This window comes from Equus quagga, chromosome 1, assembly GCF_021613505.1.
Source record: "Equus quagga isolate Etosha38 chromosome 1, UCLA_HA_Equagga_1.0, whole genome shotgun sequence".
NCBI classification, from domain to species: Eukaryota; Metazoa; Chordata; class Mammalia; order Perissodactyla; family Equidae; genus Equus; species Equus quagga.
The window spans coordinates 116,862,109-116,880,300 of record NC_060267.1 but is presented as its reverse complement, the minus strand read 5'-3'; the positions used below and the strand labels follow the sequence as shown (position 1 = coordinate 116,880,300).

The following is an 18,192-nucleotide window of genomic DNA, read 5'->3' as shown; positions in this document are numbered from 1 at the left end:
GTGCCTTTGCTTATTATCTGTCTCCTCCAACTAGAATGTAAGCTGCAGAAAGACCGGGATTTTGTCTACCTTGTCCCCTGCTGTATCTTCAACACCTAGAATAAATGAACAAAGGCAGCAACTGAAGTTCAGAGAGGTAAAGTCATGTGCCCAAGGTCACCCAGCTAGTAAGTGGCAAAACTAGGTATTTGAACCCAGGTGGGTCTGACTCCCATACCTTAGAGGTTTGGCTCAATGATGCCTTTTACCTCTTAAAATTTACTTCTGTGGGGACCAGGCCTTCCGGCCCTGCCCTCTGCCTTCTCCTGGTTAATGACAGGCTAGCTGTGGGCGGCTGTGTGACTCATGGGAGGAAATAACCAGAGGAATAAAAATAGTTTCTGTTGGCCCAGGGCATCAGATTTCACAACAGAGTGAGGGCACCGCGAGAGCAGGGAGCATACGTGTTTCTCTTGGCACATATGATCAGTGCCAGACAAACGCCTGGCACGTCGTCAGTGCTCGTGAAATCCATGCTGACAAGGGAATGAAGGACTCTCACTTGATTGCCCAGAGAAGCCCTGCTCTATGTCTGTCTATGGAACCATCCATCCGTCCGTCCATCCATCCATCCATCCATCCATCCATCCATCTGTCCATCCATCCCTCATCTCGCTCTCTGTGGGCCTTGGGGACCGCTCATTTCTGCCCAGAGGTCTGGGCCACCCTCCCCGTTTCTCTGCCTGTCTCTCTCCCCTCTGCCTCTCTGGGTTTCCTGACAGGGTCCCACCCAGCAGAGCCTCACGAGGAAGCCTCTCCCTGCCCTGAAGTCCCCGCTCTCAGAGGTCAGTGCCCATGACAGCGACCCCAGTGACGTGGTGGAAAGGCCCCCATTAACCTCCCTGCCTGAACTGTCCCCTCAAGACTGGCCAGAAGGTGACGGCAGCTGTGCTCTCCTAGGTGCCCCCAAACACGTGTTTTCTGTACCTGCCTCTCCAGCCCAGCCACGATTTTCCAGAAAACAGACCCTTTACCCATCTGGATAGTTTCCTTCCTCCCGAGCTTCCAGGAGGAGAAGTCTACCCAGCTCCCAGCTTGGGAGAGGAACGAAAAGCAACAGAAGATATAAACAAGGATTCATTCAACCCCATGTGCAGCCCCGAGGGGCCGTGTCGGGGCAGCTGCGGCTGCAAAGACACCTCCCCAAAGGGGGAAAGGGATGACAGGCGGGCCACCTGGGCTGACCAGGGCAGGAGGTGACTGGCGCCACACTGAAGAAAAGGGGGTGAGATTTGCAGAATGCATGTCAGCCTGACTTAAGAGGAGGCCCTAATTGATGTCACCACAGCGGTCAGTCCATTCCAGACACAAACATTCAATCAGCCACGAAAGTACCTGCAGGAGCAGCAGCTGCCAGCCCTCCTGCCTCCCTGTTTTAAAGCCTCTTCTTTACAAATACCGTCATCCCCGCTCGATGGAACGATAACGCCGCTGCTTGAGCATGGCCAATTCATGTCCAGCACCGCTGGGAACCAGGGCTCCGTGCTCAGCACCTTATCTCCCTTAACACTCAGACATTTTTAAAAGTTTCTGTGAGGTAAGGTGTGCCCTTCTCTACAGATGAGAAAACTGAGGCTCAGAGAGGTTAATTCACTTGCTCAGAGCCACAGTGCTCTTCTCATTTCCACTTTTGTTCCCCTACAACAGGAAGGGGCAAACCACTGCCTGTGAGCTGTCCAGCCGCTGCCTGTTTTTAGAAAGTTTTATTGGAGTACGGCCGTGCCTGGTTGCTGACGAATGGCCTCTGGCTGCTTTTGTGCTTATGACCCAGAGCGGGTTAGTCACAACAGAGGCTGTAGGCCTCCAAAGCCAAAAATAATGACCATTTGGACCTTTACAGAGAAAGGTCGCCAACCCCTACCCTACCATCTAGTCTCTGCCCATTCCCCACCGGGATCCTTTCAAAAGCTAACTCAAGTCATGACACAACCTGTTTAAAATCTTTTGAATCAAATCCAGATTTCTTCCCACAGCCCTCAGGACCAGCAGGATTTGGTTCCTGCTAACCTCTCCCACTCTCACGCCCATTGACTACATTCCAGCACACTGGATCTTTTTCTAGTTATCTAATCTGGCCTCCTTCTAACCTCAGTACCTTTGCACATGCTATTCCCTTGTCTGGAATGCTTTTCCCCCAACTTTAGGTCTTAGCTCGAATACCATACCCCCCAAGAAGTCTTCCCTGTTGTTATTCTCCACCCCCACACCCAGGCTATGTCCTTCCTGGGTAGCAGTTTGTCGTTGTTTATCTGTAGGTTCACTTTTAATCTCTCTTTTGCCCCAGGCTGCAAGCGCCATGAGGGCAAGGAGTGGGGCTGTGTTGCTCAGTGCTCTATCCACCACTGGCATACAGTAAGCAGGTGATCCGAGAATATTTGTTGAGTGGCTGCAGTGCAGGTGTGTTGGCATTGTGACCTACAGGATTCCTAAGCCGCATTCCTCGAGCAGAACCACCCGTCCCCTCTTCCTTCCACCAGCATTCAGAAAGCAATATTCATGAAAGGCTGCAGAGGGGTGGACAGCCAGGCCCCTGCCCTCAACCCATTCCCACGGACCGAATCCTCCCACCTCAGCCCCTTCCTCTTGCTCAGAAATAGTCGCCAGAGCAGGGAGGCCCCCATGATGTGTGTCTGGGAGCAGCCCCTCCGCAGAAAGGACTCTGCTGCTCCTCACTCAGGCCCCACCAAATGTCCCCCAAGATTCCTAGCCGCTGGTAGGCCTTGAGACACAGCTGGGCTTCCCTGGAGAAGGTGACACTCCAGGACTGGGGTTGCTGCAAACAGGGCCCAGATCCCAGGTGTAAGAGGTTGAATGGCGGCCCCCAAAACCATAGGTCCCAGTCCTAACCTCCAGCAGCTGGGAATGTGACTTTATTTGAAAAAAGCGTCTTTGCAGATGTAATTAAGTTAAGGATCTCTAGATGAGACGGTCCTGGATGACCAGGTAGGTCCTCAGTCCAATGACAAATGTCCTTTTGAGAGACAGAAAAGACACAGACACAGAGGAGAGGCCATGTGCAGACAGAGGCAAGCCTGGAGTGATGCAGCCACGGGCCCCAGAGCGCCTGGAGCCTCCAGGAGCTGAAAGAGGCCAGACAGGGCCCTCCCTGGAGCCTTCGGAGGGACAGCAGCCCTGCGACACCCTCATTTCAGACGGGTACCCTCCAGAACTGAGAGAGAATACACTTCTGTAGGTGTCAGCCCCCAGCTTGTGGCTCATTTGTCATGACAGCCACAGGAATCCAACACACCTGAGAAGGGCAGGCTCACTTCGTGCTTTGGCCCACAAAGGACGCGCCTCTGAGAAGCACCGCGCTTTCTGCTGGGAGGGACTCCAGGCCTGAGTCACCTGGCCTTTCCTAGATCTGGGCACCGGGCCTGACCTGAGCGCTCTTTCTTCTTCCACACCCGACTCTACTCTCTTCCCCTAGTATTCGTCTGCAAACGGCCCTGACTTTCTCCTCCTCAAACGCATCTCCGGAGAGAACTTAGGATGAGCAAGGAGAACAGCGCAGCTCGCAATTCATTCTTTCCAACTTTTCTTCATTCATTCAGCCAACAGGATATTTGCGAAGCACCAACGGTGGACTGGGCACTATTCATGGCTCTGGAAACGCAGTGGGGATGAAGCCCACACACATCCCTGACCTCGTGGAGCTGGCATTCTCCTGTGGGGGGTGGGGGGAGCAATAATTGCCTCAATAAATACAAAGCTGTTAAAATTCAAAACCATCATTAGCATGTTCCCTAAAGTTGTGAGCCCCGCGTGGGGAAGCGCTGATGACAGAGTCCCTCGCCTTCCCTCTCAGGGAAGGAGTTGGGGTTGGGGAGCTGGGTGGGGCCAGAGCCCAGAGTTTGAATCCTGGGTGTGCCACTTCCTGGCCCGGTGCCTTGAGAGCCTGTCATCCCTCCACTAATGCAGAAGGAGCTCCGGGCGCTCCCTGGCGCCCTGTCTCCAAGAGCCTGTGGTTCGGAGAGAGGAAGGGGCCTCCTCCCCAGGAGCAGAGCTGGAGCTGGGCTGCGGAGCCAGGATGGCGGCATTTTGAAGGTGCTGGGCTCAGAGGCCGGCCCCGAGGGCAGGCGAGAGGGAGGCTCTGGGAGAGAGAGAACAGCCTGCCAGAGCTCAGAGCCCGTGCCAACCCCATCCTCCCACGAGCGGCAGGAAGGGATGTCGTGTGACTTGTGGGATCTGCGGGCAAACCAACTGTGAAGCTGGACACCTGCCCAGGGAAGACGGGAAGCCTGCTTAGGAGCCCTTTGGTTGTAATAAACATCAATCAGCCACTGAGTATCTACAGTTTGCCAAACCCGGATGACCTGTTTTATACGGTTTACCAGCACAATGATCAGCAAGGTAAGTGGTGCTATTTTGATTTTACAGAGGAGGAGACTGAGGCTCAACAAGGTGGCACAGCTGTAAGTGACAGGGCCAGGATTTGAATCTAGGTCAAACCTTAGCCATTTCACTCTATGTCTTTAGCTCTATTTCTGACTTAGTAAGGTGTTTTTGGTTGCAAGGAACAAATACTCAATTCAAACTGGCCTAAGCACCCCTTTACCCAAAAAAAGAATTTGTTGTAGAAAGAATGTAGGGTATTCAGGCACAGGTGGATCCAGATGCTCAAACAATGTTCTCACAATTCCATCTCATTCTTTGGCCTTGTTTTCCTCGGTGTCAGCTTCACTTTATGGTACCAGAGGTACTAAGATTGGCTACCTGGGGCTCCAGACTTCTGTTCCATAAGCTTCACAGATTCACTGGAAACATGAACTTCTGTTCTAAGAATTCTAGCTAAAGCCCTGGGTATCATTTTCATTGGCCCAGCTTGGGTCACATGACAAGTCCAGATCCAATCATTTTGTCAAGAGGATGCAGTATTCTCATCGGCCAGGAATGGATCAAGTGTCCACTCGTGGAGTTGGCAGGTGAGGACAGTTTGAAATTACAAGGACTGAGAATGGGGTGAGGGATTCCCCAAAGGGAAATCAGGAATCATTGGATTCTTGGTGAGCAGAGCCAATGGACACCTGCTACAGCCTCTCTGTTTCTTCCTTCAGTCTTCAGTAAAGTTCCTTTGAAAAGTCTCCAACCCCATCCTCATGGAAAGAAGGGCAAAGCCTTTGCCCATTGAAGTGAGGCAAGATGGCCTTGGGCTGAGCCGCCTTCATGTGGTGGATGGATTGTACAGGAGGTGATTGTACCTCTCCCTACGTTGATGGTGTGCCTGGCATTTGACTGCCTTTGGCCAACAGAGTGTAAGTGAGTGTGTGCAACCAGAGGTTTTCAATGGGATGGCTTCGTTTGACTTGGTCTTCCATGCTTCTGCCATTTACCATAGGTGTCCCCTGATTGCAGGAGGAAGAAACACACACCAATACGCCCGATCACAGACCCAAAGCCTAAAGCAGAAGCTGCCTCAGACAACTCAGGCCCCAGGGCAAGGCACATCAGTGATGGTGGTCGGAAGCTCCTGAGATGTGGGGGGAGTTGTCTGTCGTGCAGCATCATCACAGCAAAATCTGACTATCGCAGTTTGAAAATTCAGGAGGTTTTCCGTGGAGGGAGGCCACTATTCCTTGAAGTGAGTACTCTGAGCGGTGGCCACTCTATATTCTGCCAAGTTGCCCTGGGAACCCAGAAAGGCACAGCCACCATGTTTCAACACAGCTGCTGCATTTCAGCTCCCACCAAAGGAAGTCTCCACGGCCCCGAAGGAGTTTCAGCATCTTTTCTGGAGCCCTGCCGTTTGCCTTACCCTCCATCCAGGGTCTCTCAGGATCTTTACCCGCTGTATGACCTTGGGCCAGTCATTTGTCCTCTCTCAGCCTTAGTTTCTTCATCTGCAAAAGGGAACAATACTAACCCTTAGCTTTGGGGGAACTAATGGGGAGAATATGTATAAAACACAGAGCGGCTGGTGCAGTGAAATAGCTCAACAAATGTTAGCTTTATTCTTACTTTTTTTAAAAATTAAATTATTTTTGCCAATTAAATTGAAGGAGTAAAGATGCATTTGAATGTTTGGTCTGCTCCTCTGAGCCTTGGGAACATGGTGCAATACGCATGTCTGTACCCCATAGCAAAGAAACCACGGGTGCCTGAGCCTGGGGGAAGACGGATCTGGGACATTGGTGAGGCAGGTTTTTTCTCTTCCTTTTTTTTCGCTTTTTGTTTTAGTTACCTGAAATCACACAGCCAATTTATTTATTTTGATTGTTCATCCCACGAATAAAAATAAAACAAAAACACACAAACAGTGACAACATTCACCACAACTTGAACCCACGAGAAAGGGCCATGGCTGGAAGAAAATTCACCATTCTGTTCAGGGGGAAGCCAGTGAACTCCCATGCTTCATTTCTGCTGGAAATTTCCTGTGAGGTGGGATTTTAATGCCACTTGACAAAGCAGCCCCGGGCCAGCCTCCTTCAGGGGCTCTCCCTTTGGCGGCCTCCTGGCCCCAGCCGTGCAGTGTGGACCTTGGAGTGAAAGAAAGATCATTGTTAGTGATGGTAGCAGAGCAGGAGCTAGCTTGGCGCTCACCTGGCGCCAGGCTCTGTGTCACACACAGGGTCTCCTTCTGTTCCCACCGCGTTCCTGCGAGTAGAGGCTGGAATGCGTACAATTTATCTCGGATGAGGAAACTGTGACTCAGAGCTTTCAAGTGACATGCCCACATCCCACAGCTAGCCGGGGGCAGATCCAGGACTTGAACTTGGCTCTGATTCCAAAGCGTGTGCCTCGCATTCCTGTTTGAGGCTGCGCCATGTGGTCCTGGGTACTGCCAGCCCCAGGGGATGCTGAGTCAGTGAGAGTCCCCTCGATTTTGTGCGGAACCCCAGAAAGAAGCTCATCAAGGCCCTTCCTCTGCTCATTCTTCACTTACTGTCCCCAGCCTGTGAATCTGGCCCACGGCTCCATCCCACCAAGAACAGATCCAAAGCTGTGGCTCCTTGAAGCGTCTCACCAGCCGTATCTAGGGAGGGCATCCTGGGAACTCGAAACTTCTGCCCTCGCAGCAAACCGCCCCCGTCCTGGCCTCTGTGACAGGCTCCACCACAGAGGGCACTGGAGGAAGGGGATGCAGACCCACGTCCCACTCTTGGAGTGACCTCTTCCCGGCTGTGTGGCCTCAAGCGCTCACTAACCTCCCCAGACTTCAGTTTCCCCATCTGTCTAAGAGTGGCACACACTTGGCTCAGTGGTTTCCAAATCGTTTTAGGCAAGGGCACCACTAATAGAAGTGCACGCAGACCTCTGTGTGTAAAAGCAATGAGAGAGCAGCTGTTCCAAGTAAAAGACACCTGGGTCTCGGTGCCCATCAGTCTCCACGAGGAGCAAAGGGAACACCACAACCTGGCTCAGCCCGGAGGCCCATCCACATGTAACACGCTGTGATTGCTGGATCCTGACACATGCCCCCCAGCAAAATTTTTCTTCCCAATGTGTTAATCAGGACCCTTGGGGTACGAGTGACAAAAATGCCATTCAAACCAAGTTGAGCAAACAGGGGAATGTACGGGAACAGCCCTGGAATTCCACTGTGTTTTTTTCAAATTTGACATTCCCTTCCTTACAGCCCTCTTGATAGCTTGCCACAGTCCTAGGGAAAACGCGAAGGCCTTCCTTCAGCCCGCAAGTCCCTGTGTGACCTGGCCCCTGCTTCTCGCTCCAGCCTCATTTTGAGCCTTCCTCTCCCTCCTCTGGGCCTTTGCATATGTTGTGCCCGCCACCTGGGATGTTCTTCCCCAATCTCTTCCATATCTGGCTCATTCTCGCCGTTCAGGCTTCAGTTCAAAAGTCACCTCTTCAGAGAGGCCTTCCAGTCCACTCCAGCTTAGGTGGCCCCCAGTGCCTGCCCATCCCCTCCGCTGGACTTCTTTCCTTATCATGGTCTGAAATGATCTTGTCTATGTGCTCCCGTGCCTATGTCTCCCTCCCCATTAGAACGTCCACCGCATAAGGCACTGTTGACTGAGGATCCCTGACATCCAACACTGTGCTTGTCATGTCCAAGCGCTCCATAAATATTTATGGAATGAATGAATAAATGGTTGACAGTAACTCTTCATGCTTTATCAAGTCTAGACTCCTCTGCCTCAAAGTCAACGTGTCCCTACAAACCAGACCCTCTTGTTTCTCTCAGAGGGAAGCCCCCCCCCCGCCCCCCCCAGCCAGGTCTGCAAGCCAACCCATCCCAGGCACCTCCCTCCCACCCCCTCCAATCCCTCCTCACATCCGGCCAATTCTACCCCTAATCTCTTAGAACCAACCGCTTCTCCCCGCCTTTCTCACCCCCTCCAGGCCAAGCTCCCATCCTTCTCCTCGGGCACCTGCTGCAGCTCCCCAGGGGCTCTGCCAGAACCCCTTCTTGCTCCCCTCCAACCTGGTCCCCTCAGTACAACCCTGATCGTGTCACTCTCTACTAAGAAACTGTCGATAGCATCGTCGGGTACACTCCGAGGGAGCCCAGCTGCCTTGCCGTGGGCCACAGGCGCCGCAGGGCTGCCCCTTGGAGCCATCTTGTGCCTTCCTGTTCCTCTCCTTCTGCTCCAGCCCCATGTGCACTGCGCTTCTGCCCCAACTTGACAGAGCGCTGATCACAGCTGGTTCGTACACTTCCGCTGTGGGTCCTGGGTCAGGCTGTCTCCTCCAGCTCCCTTGACACCTGTCAGGGCAGAGAACTTGCCTGGTTTGGCAGGCTCAGCCCAGCCCTGTCGATGGTATTTAATGGTGCTTGCTACATGTTGATAAATGAGTGGATGAATGAACATGGTTGAATACCTTCTCTATGCACAACGTCAAGCTAAAAATCTAAGTACGTTATCACTTCATTTTCTCAGAAATCTTGCAAGGTAGGCACTGTTATATTTGATTGATTGAACACAGGAATGAATGGATGGACTTGTAAACGAGGGCAGAGTCACAATCCCAAAGCATCCAGAGGCCAGGAGGGAGTGTCATTAGTGAGGGGTGCCCAGTATAATGGAAGGGGCCCTGGTAATACGAAGCACCCTGGTATCTGATATGGGTTGAACCGTGTTCCCTCAAAATTCATGTGTTGAAGTCCTGCCCTCAGTACCTCAGAATATGACCTTATTGGGACATGGGGTCTTTGCAGATAACTAAGTGATGAGGTAATTAGGGTGGGCCCCAACCCGGTTTGACTGGTGTCCTTATAAAAAGGGGAACTTTGCACACAGAGACAGACCTGCACACAGGGAAGATGACAGGTAGAGACACAGGGGGAAAATGATCATCTACAAGCTAAGGAGAAAGACTTGGAACAGATCCTTCCCTCACAGCCCTCAGAAGAAACCCACACCTTGATCTTGAAGTTCTGGCCCCTAGGTCTGTGAGGCCATAAATGTCTGTGCTTTAAGCCCCCCAGACAGCAGCCCCAGAAAACCAATACAGCATCTGAAGGCATCCACCTTCAAAAGCATCTTTAAGCCCTGATGGGCCAGATACGATTTGTCTGCAGGCCGGTTCTGCCCGAGAGGACACAGGTGGCAAGCCCTGCAGCCTGGCCAGTCCCCAGAGGACATGCTGACCACAGGGGCATCGGCTCTGTGGGAAGCTGAGGGCAAAGAGATCAAATGGGAATTCAATTATGGCTTGGAGACAAGTCTGTGAGGTCACAGATTAAATGAGGGCAGAGACCGGAGCCAGGGCCTCACTGTGGCACGTGTGCCCCGGGCTCAAGGAGCTGAGCGGCCGCATCCACATGGAGCCAGACGAGGCCCAGCCTGTTTGTCTACTACAGGAGAAAACCTGAACAAAAAAGAAGAGAGAGTTTGAATCCGTTTGGACATGGTTGTTGAGTAATGCCCTCAGAATATGATAATCAATACTCTGTAAAGAACACTGGAAACGCTGTTTACAAGGATCTGTTAATTATTAAAATTGAATCTATTTTTTCCCCTCCATTTAGTTGAGCAATCTCATGTTACATAGAAAGGTTAATTACAGACTGACTTCCAAGAACCCTTTGTTGGAAGCTTCTGTTTCATTTTCTCCAAGATGAGTCCTTGAGCTCCATATTTGGGAATGCAGACTGAGCTGGCTTAGCCAAATTGGTCCCTCCTTCTATCTGGCCCCCGCCATAGCGGTCCTCTCAGATGGCCGATGGAGCTGGGGTTAACCAGAAACCACTTCCAACATCCAAAACCCTGTGAAATGTGGTTTTGTTGCTTTTTCCATTTAGACTGAAGACCACCATCTTTTCTACGTGTTGTCCTGGTTGCAAACGTTAAGAGGGTCCCAGGTTCTGGGACCACAATGAGAGACATACAATATTCCAGTGGCTATACCAATTAGGGCTGTTTGCTCCTGGCTTCGCGGAAGGTAAATGGCCTATTACTCGGTGGGTAATGCATACCACATGGCATTCCTTAGCCTCGAGGAAGCCTGAGACGCCTCATTTTTCTAGAGATAACTGGAAGGGCACAGTGCAGAGCAGGCCCCCCACACCAAGGCTAAGCCCCTTCCCCAGCAATAGCTGTGCCAAAGAGATTTCCTGCTCGCCCCATTGCAGCCTTCCCAGAATTCAGTTCCCCCAGCCATGCCTGGAAACTTCCTAGTAGCAGGTGGGGCTGTGCCGGTTTTTGTCTGCCTGCCACTTTCTGCTTCCTCTGGCCTCTTCAACTCCGTGTGTCTCCATGTGGTCTCACCAGGCTGTCATTTTGGTACCCAGCTTCTGGGCATCCTGGCTGGGCCAGTCATAGGCCTGTCTCCCTCTGTTTGGGTCAGGGATGGGCACATGACCCAAACACTCTGGGACTTATAGCCAGTGTGTAAAGACAGTCCTCCTCTTTAAAAATTTTTTTTTATTCTGTGCTATAGGGATATGCACCCAGGCTTTCAGGAACTGCCTTTCTTGTCTGCTAGAGTGTTCCTGGCTGCAGCTGGATCACAAAATAAATAATAATGATGATAATAGTTAAATATCTATATAGTATTTTCTGTGCCAAGCACTAGTCTAAACACATTACATATATGACCTCACTGAATCCCCACAACTCTCCTCCGAGGGCGGCACTCTTATCACTATTCCCTTTTTCTATAGACGAGGAAACTGAGGCATAGAATGGTTAAGTAACTTGCCCCAGGTCACATGACAAGCAAGACTGAAATCCAGGCAGTCTGGTTCCAGACTCTTCACTCTTTTTTTTTTTTTTTTTTTGAGGAAGATAGATTAGCCCTGAGCTAATCTCTTTGCTGAGGAAGCCTGGCCCTGAGCTAACATCCGTGCCCATCTTCCTCTACTTTATATGTGGCATGCCTACCACAGTATGGCATGCCAAGTGGTGCCATGTCCGCACCTGGGATCTGAATCAGTGAACCCGAGGCTGCCAAGAAGCGGAACATGCAAGCTTAACCGCTCCAACACCAGGCCTGCCCCCAGAGACTTTACTCTAAACCACTCCATGGAGTGAGCTAGGGAAAGAGGGAGGGATGACATTGAATAAACCCCTGGATCCAGCCATGCCTGAAGCTACGCTTGGATTTCCCAGTAACACAAGTGAATTCATTCCCTTTGTTTGCTCAAGCTGCTTTGTTTTCCTGTCTCTTGCAACCAAAGGATTGCTACTTAATACATCCCTCCAATACACTCTTCCTGGGGAGAGGACAGGCAGAAAGCATCTTAGTGTTCTCTATAGTCCATTTAACAGGGCTCTGCCTATGAACATAAAATCTCTATAATAATATGGTTCTATTATTAATCTTATTGCACAAACTATGAAACTGAAACACAAAGAGGTTAAGTCACTCGTCCAAGACTCTATAGCTAATAAGTGGCAGGTGTCACAGGGTCTCCTCAGGTCTGCCTCACCCACTGTCCATGATGCTGACTTCCTCCATCCAAATCCATGGTGTCATGTGGATATGTAATACAGAGCCCAGCTATTTCCAAAATCGACATAAAGGGTTGTGGTAGAAATGCGGAAGCCAGTTCAGTTAAAATCAGTTTTTTTAAACAACAGATTTATTTATATATAATTCACATACCGTACCATTCAACCATTTAATTGGTACAATTCGATGGTTTTTAGCATATTCAGAGAGCTGTGCAAGCATCACCAAAGTCAATTTCAGAACATTTTCATCACTTCAGGAAGAAACCCTGTCCCCTCTCAAGGTCACTCCCAATTTCTCTCCAACCCTCTTCTCAGCCCTCGGCCATACTAACCTACTCTCTGTCTCCATCAATTTACCAATTCTTGACATTTCACATCAATAGACTCATACTGTATATGAGCTTCTGTGTCCGGCGTCTTTTACTTAGAACGATGTTTTCAGGATGCATCCAAGTTGCAGCATGTGCCAGTTCTCTTTTTCTTTTTATTGACAGCACTGGAAACTGTATGGGTAGACTGTTTTTATTTATCCACTCATGGGTTGATGGATATTTGGGTTGTTTTCACTTTTCCGCTATGGTGAATAATGCTGCTATGAATATTTGTGTTCATGTTTTTATGTTTTCCTTTCTTTGGTTTGAGCCCAGGAATTGCTGTGTTATAAGGTAACTCTATGTTTAACCTTTTGAGGAACTGCCAGACTATTTTCCAAAGTTGGCTGCGCCATTTTAGATTCTCACCAGCAATGGATGAGGGTTCCAGTTTCTCCACATCCTCACCAGTACTTACTATTATTTGTCTTTTTGATTACAGGCATCCTAATGGGTGTGAAGTGTATCTCATTGTGGTTCTGATCTGCATGCCTTGATGGTTAATGACATTGAGCATCTTTGCATGTGCTTATTGGCCAATTGAATATGTTTTTTGGAAAAGCACCTATTCAGATCCTTGCTCAATTTTTAATTGCATTGTATTTTTATTATTAAGTGGTAAAAAATCTTTATATATGCTATACAGAAGTCTTTGATCAGATACATTATTTGAAAATATTTTCTCCAATTCTGTGGGTTTTCTTTTCACTTTCTTGATGGTGTCCTTCAAAGCATGAAAGTTTTTAATTTGTATGAAGTCCAATTTATCAATGTTTCTTTGGTTACGTGTGCTTTCGGTGTCATATATAAGAAACTGTTGCCTAATCCAAGATCATGAAGATTTACCCCTATGTTTTCTTCTAAGAGTTTTATAGTTTTTGCTCTTACATTTCGGTCTTTGATTCATTTAATTTAATTTTATATACGGTGTGAGGTAGGAGGTCCAGCTTCATTCTTTTGCATGTGGATATCCAGTTATCCCAGCAGAATTTGTCAAAAAGACTATTTTTTCCCCATTGAATTGTTTTGGCATCCTCGTCAAAAATCATTTGACTGAAAATGTGAGAGTTTATTTCTGGACTCTCGATTCTACTCCACTGATCTGTATGTCCATCCTCATGCCAGTACCACACCATCTTGATTACTGTTGCTTTGTAGTAAGTTTTGGAAGGAGGAGTCCTTTAATTTTGCTCTTTTTTAAAAGATTGTTTTGGCTATTCTGGGTCCTTTGCATTTCCATATGAAGTTTAGGGTCACCTTGTCAATTTCTGCACAGAAGCCAACTGGGATTCTGATGGAGACCACATCGCGTCTGTAGATCATGGGGGAGTATTGTCATCTTAACGAGATTAAATCTTCTGATCAGTGAACATGGTGTGTCTTTCCCTTTATTTTGATCTTCCTTTGTCTCTTTCAACAACATTTTACAGTTTTCAGAGTATAGGTTTTGCACTTCTTTTGTGAAACTTATTCCTATGTATTTATTCTTTTTGATGCTTTGTAAAATGGAATTGTTTTCTTAATTTCATTTTCAGATTGTTCATTGCTAGTGTATAGAAATACAACTGGTTTTTGTATGTTGATCTTTTATCCTTCAGTCTTGCTGAACTTGTTCATTAGCTGTAATAGCTTCTTAGTGGATTCCTTAGGATTTCCTAGATTCAAGATCATGTTATCTGCAAATAAGATAAATTTACTTCTTCCTGTTCAACTTGGATGCCTTTATTTCATTTTCTTGCCTGATTGCCCCAGCGAGAAATTCCAGTCCAGTGTAGAATAGAAGTGGTAAGAGCAGACATCTTTGTCTGGCTCCTGGTCTAAGGGGGAAAGTCTTGAGTCTTTCACCCTGCAGTACGATGCGGGCTTTTCATAGACGCCCTTTATCAGGCTGGGGAAGTTCTCTTCCATTCCTAGCTTGTTGAGTGTCTTTATCATGAAGGTGAAAGCTAGTTTTAAAAAAAGACCTGGAGATCAGATCAAGACAGAGCACTGAACACACATACTTTGTTCCCTCTTGGGTTGTTTTCATTTTTAGCAAAAAAAAATACAGGTCTCGGAAAATGGAGAGGAGACATCAACAAGGAAATAGTTAAAGCTGGGAAGCAAATGGGTAGGCAGCCACTGCCTTAAGAAAGCCAAATCTTAATCCAAGTTGCACTTACCAGGAACCAACCAAATCCTCCAAAAGGTCAGGAACTTGCTCACGTAATTCTGGAATGGAGGTGCAGAGTGGGGAGCACTGAACAAGGAGGATCAGTTATAAGCTGTTAACGAGCTAAGTGGTTCCCCAGATCTGCTCCCTTGGCCCACCTCTCCCTCCAAGACGCAGGGTGCCCGGCCCTCCCCGTTCCCTTCTGGAATGGAGGTCAATTCACTGGGGAGGGGGAGGCTGACTATGTGTGACTGTGTGTGATGAAGGCCGAGGTCCCAGACTGCACCCGGGAGGCTCCGCCTCTAAGCAGGAATTTGGGGGGGTCTGATGAGCCCGAGGTGGCAAGTCCTAAGGACACTGACATTTGCGGTTCCTCAAAAAAGAGCCCCCCACGTGCCCCTACATTTAACAAGCTCTACTCTTGGATAGTGTTTTCAGCTTTCTAGCCCTCCCATCTAAAATAGGAGATTTAGAGACACTTGAGAAAAGCCTTTAACAGGACATAAAACAAGGAACTTAACTACCACGGAGACTAGTCTGCGGAAAGGAAGCTTTAAATCACCATTAATTTTCTCAAAGAGATGGGAGGATATACCACAGGCGTGAAACAAAAAGAGGATGTGACAAAAAGGAAATGCACAGAAAACAAAATAAAATGGCTCTGGGAAATTGGCAACATGATAGAAGAAACGAAGAACTTAACAGAAGAACTGGAAGACGAAGATGAGGCAGAATAGTTTCCTAGGCTGCTGTCACAAATTACGGCACGCTGGGAGGTGTAAAGCAACAGGTATTTACTGTCTCACAGTTCTGGAGGCTGAAAGTCTGAGATCAAGGTGTCAGCATGGTTGGTTCTTTCTGAGGCTGTGAGGGAGAGTCTGTTCCTTGCCTTTCTCCTGGCTTCTGGTGGTTGCTGGCAATTCCTTTGGCATTCCTTGGCTTGTGGAAGCCTCATTCCAACTCCACCTTCCTTTCCAGAAGGCCGTCTCCCTGTGTGCACCCAAATTTCCCCTTCTGTAAGGACACCAATCGTACTGGATTAGGGCCCATCTTACTGACCTCATCTTAACTTGATCCTCTGCAAAGACCCACTTTCCAAACAAGGTCACGTTCACAGACACAAGGGGTTAGGACTTGGACATCTTTTGATGGGGGACACAATTCAACACATAGCATGAGGACGCTTTCTTCCAGGAAGAACAAAAATGTAAAAAGATAGAACACAAAAGAGAAATCACCAGAAAATCAGAGGAAGTACAATATCTGAACAACAGGAATTCCAGAAAGAAAAAGTAGAGAAAATGCAAGGCAATCATCCGTGAAACAGTTCAAGGAAACCTCCCAACACTTGAACTGACTTGAATTTTGGGGTCGAAAGGGCCCCCTGGGCGTTTGGCACAATGGTGAAAAGAGACCCACACCAAAGAGCATAGTCATGAAATATCAGTGCACTGGAGACACAGAAAACTTTCCTTAAATGACCAGGGAGAAAAAACCGGTCCCCTGCACAGGATCAGGAGCCAGAAGGATTGAGGCTTCTGAGCAGCATCACCAGCTGTGAGGAAGGGAAAGACTTCCAACCAGGGGATTGTGCCAGGCAAGCGGGAAGGAAGAAGAACGATGTTATTGGTCTTGAAAGGTCTCAAAGAACATACCTGCCACACACACATGCTTTCTCAGGAAGCTACTGGAGGATGAGCTCCATCAAAATGAGGGAGCAAAGCAAGAAAGAGGAAGACCGGGACAACAGGAAATAGGAGATACAATGCAGAAGAGAAGGAAGTGCACTCCAGGATGATGGTCAAGGGAGATCTGTGCCCCAGCCTGGATGGGGGCAGGGCAGGAGACTGTAGGAGCGATGTCTCCGAGAAGCTGAAACTACTAGGACACCTGAAGCCAAGGAATCTATTGAAAAGAAATCAGATGACAGGTCAGTGAGAACGTGCCAGTTAGTCTCCATTTTGGCTCACCCCCCTATGCATTTCCTCCCCTTCTCTGACCTGCAGCCTCCAGGAGGCTGTCCCTGTGGATTACAACTCTGGGCTCCCTCATCCTTGGCTTCCTGTTGGGTTTGGCTAATGGGAAGTGCTGGCAGGAGATGAAAGGGGATGAGGAGAGAGAGGTCAAGTGTATTTCATGCTCCTTCCTGCCTGCTTTGATGCCACCATATTGGTAGCAGCCACATTATCCCTCCCTGACAACAAATCCTGCAGGGAGCGCCTCCTCCACAGCTCCAAATCTCCTGGGATCCAGGAACCCTATTTCCTCCTCTCCCCTTCAGGCCTGGCACTGGTCACGGCTTCCCACCATTGCTAAAGCCTCGGGGTGCCTCTCCATCCTTGTCCACTCCTCTCTCAACAGCCCTTTCATTTATAGCCCTTGGGTTAATACCTCTGAGCGAAATGCTTTGTCTGACCAGAGCCCTGGCTAAGCCTGTGTGTGTTTCTGTCCGAATTGGTGAGAAACGCATAGAAAACTAAACAAACAACAAAAATAATTATCAACTCCAGAAAAACGAAAGATCATGCAGGAAAGGAAAAAAGTAATCATAGACTCCACTGTGATATACACTTACATAGTCAAATATGAATATCAATCTGACCAAATTCCTTAAAATCATACAGAGAGTTGGGCATGGGGTGAGGGAAAAGTCTACATTTGTGGGGTGGGAATCTGTACAAGGAAAGAGAGCTAAAATCTCATCTTCCACAGCGAAAGTCAAGAGATGACACCTAAGACGGAAAACACAAGAAGGAGCACCGGGTGTGATTCTTAGGAGAGGTGGAAGGACGCATGAAAGAAATAGTGATAAGGAAAGAAAGAAAGGCTTCCTCTGAAGAAGGTGAAATGGAAGGGAGGGGAAGCAGGAAGTTGGGGCTGCTGTTTCTCTTAATGTCTTAGTCAGCTAGGGCTGCGCAACAAAATACCATAGGTTGGGGGGCTTAAACAACAGATATCGTTTTTTTGTAATTCTGGAAACCGGAAGTCTACGATCGAGTACAGGCAGGGTTGGTCTCTCGTAAAGCCTCTCTCCTCTGCCTTCTTGCTGTGTTGTCACATGGCCTCTCCTCTGTGTGGAGTGAGAGAGAGATCTCTGGTGTCTCTGACTCTTCTTATAAGAATATAAGTCCCCTAAGGGACCCCATCTATATGACCTAATTTAACCTTAATTATTGCTTTCAAAGCGCTATCTCCAAATAGAGTCACACTGGGAGTTAGGGCTTCAACATACATATTTGGGGGAACACAATTCAATGCATAAGACAACATGCCTTGTTGGTCTAGGAGATTCTTTATATCATGGGCATGTTGAGTAGGCTGTATCCAGGGAGCATCTGCTGTGTGTTACAGCATCCTGATATAAAGGCCAGGATTAAGAGCATAAAGAATTGGGTGAGAAACGCATAGAAAACTAAACAAACAACAAAAATAATTATCACCTCCAGAAAAACAAAAGATCGTGCAGGAAAGGAAAAAGTAATCATAAACTTCCATAAGAATCATAAAATTCCATATGGACATTTGTTAAATGAGTCCTGCTTTTGGGTCACCACAGGAGACACTGTCAAGGGTACAGAGATGGACCAGACTCACACAGAGGCCTTTCAGAGCAGAAGCAATTAAATGTGTAACTGAAACTTCATCTCTTCCCCTACCCAACACTTCAGACCACAAAACTCCCCAACTTTAGTACCATTTCTCAATTTTCACTTTAAGGAGTCTGACGAGAAGCAGAAAGGTGACTGGGTACGGAAAGCTGTGTTAGTCT

The 18,192-nt window shown here is 48.4% G+C and overlaps 1 long non-coding RNA gene across 1 annotated transcript; it reads left to right on the top strand.

Annotated features, from left to right (window-relative positions):
• Positions 1–4,830: 4,830 nt before the first annotated feature.
• On the top strand, positions 4,831–5,970 carry LOC124228657 (uncharacterized). Its single transcript, XR_006885756.1, has 3 exons — positions 4,831–4,964; positions 5,097–5,294; positions 5,395–5,970. It is a non-coding gene; the product is annotated as an uncharacterized LOC124228657 (long non-coding RNA).
• The last annotated feature ends 12,222 nt before the right edge of the window (positions 5,971–18,192 follow it).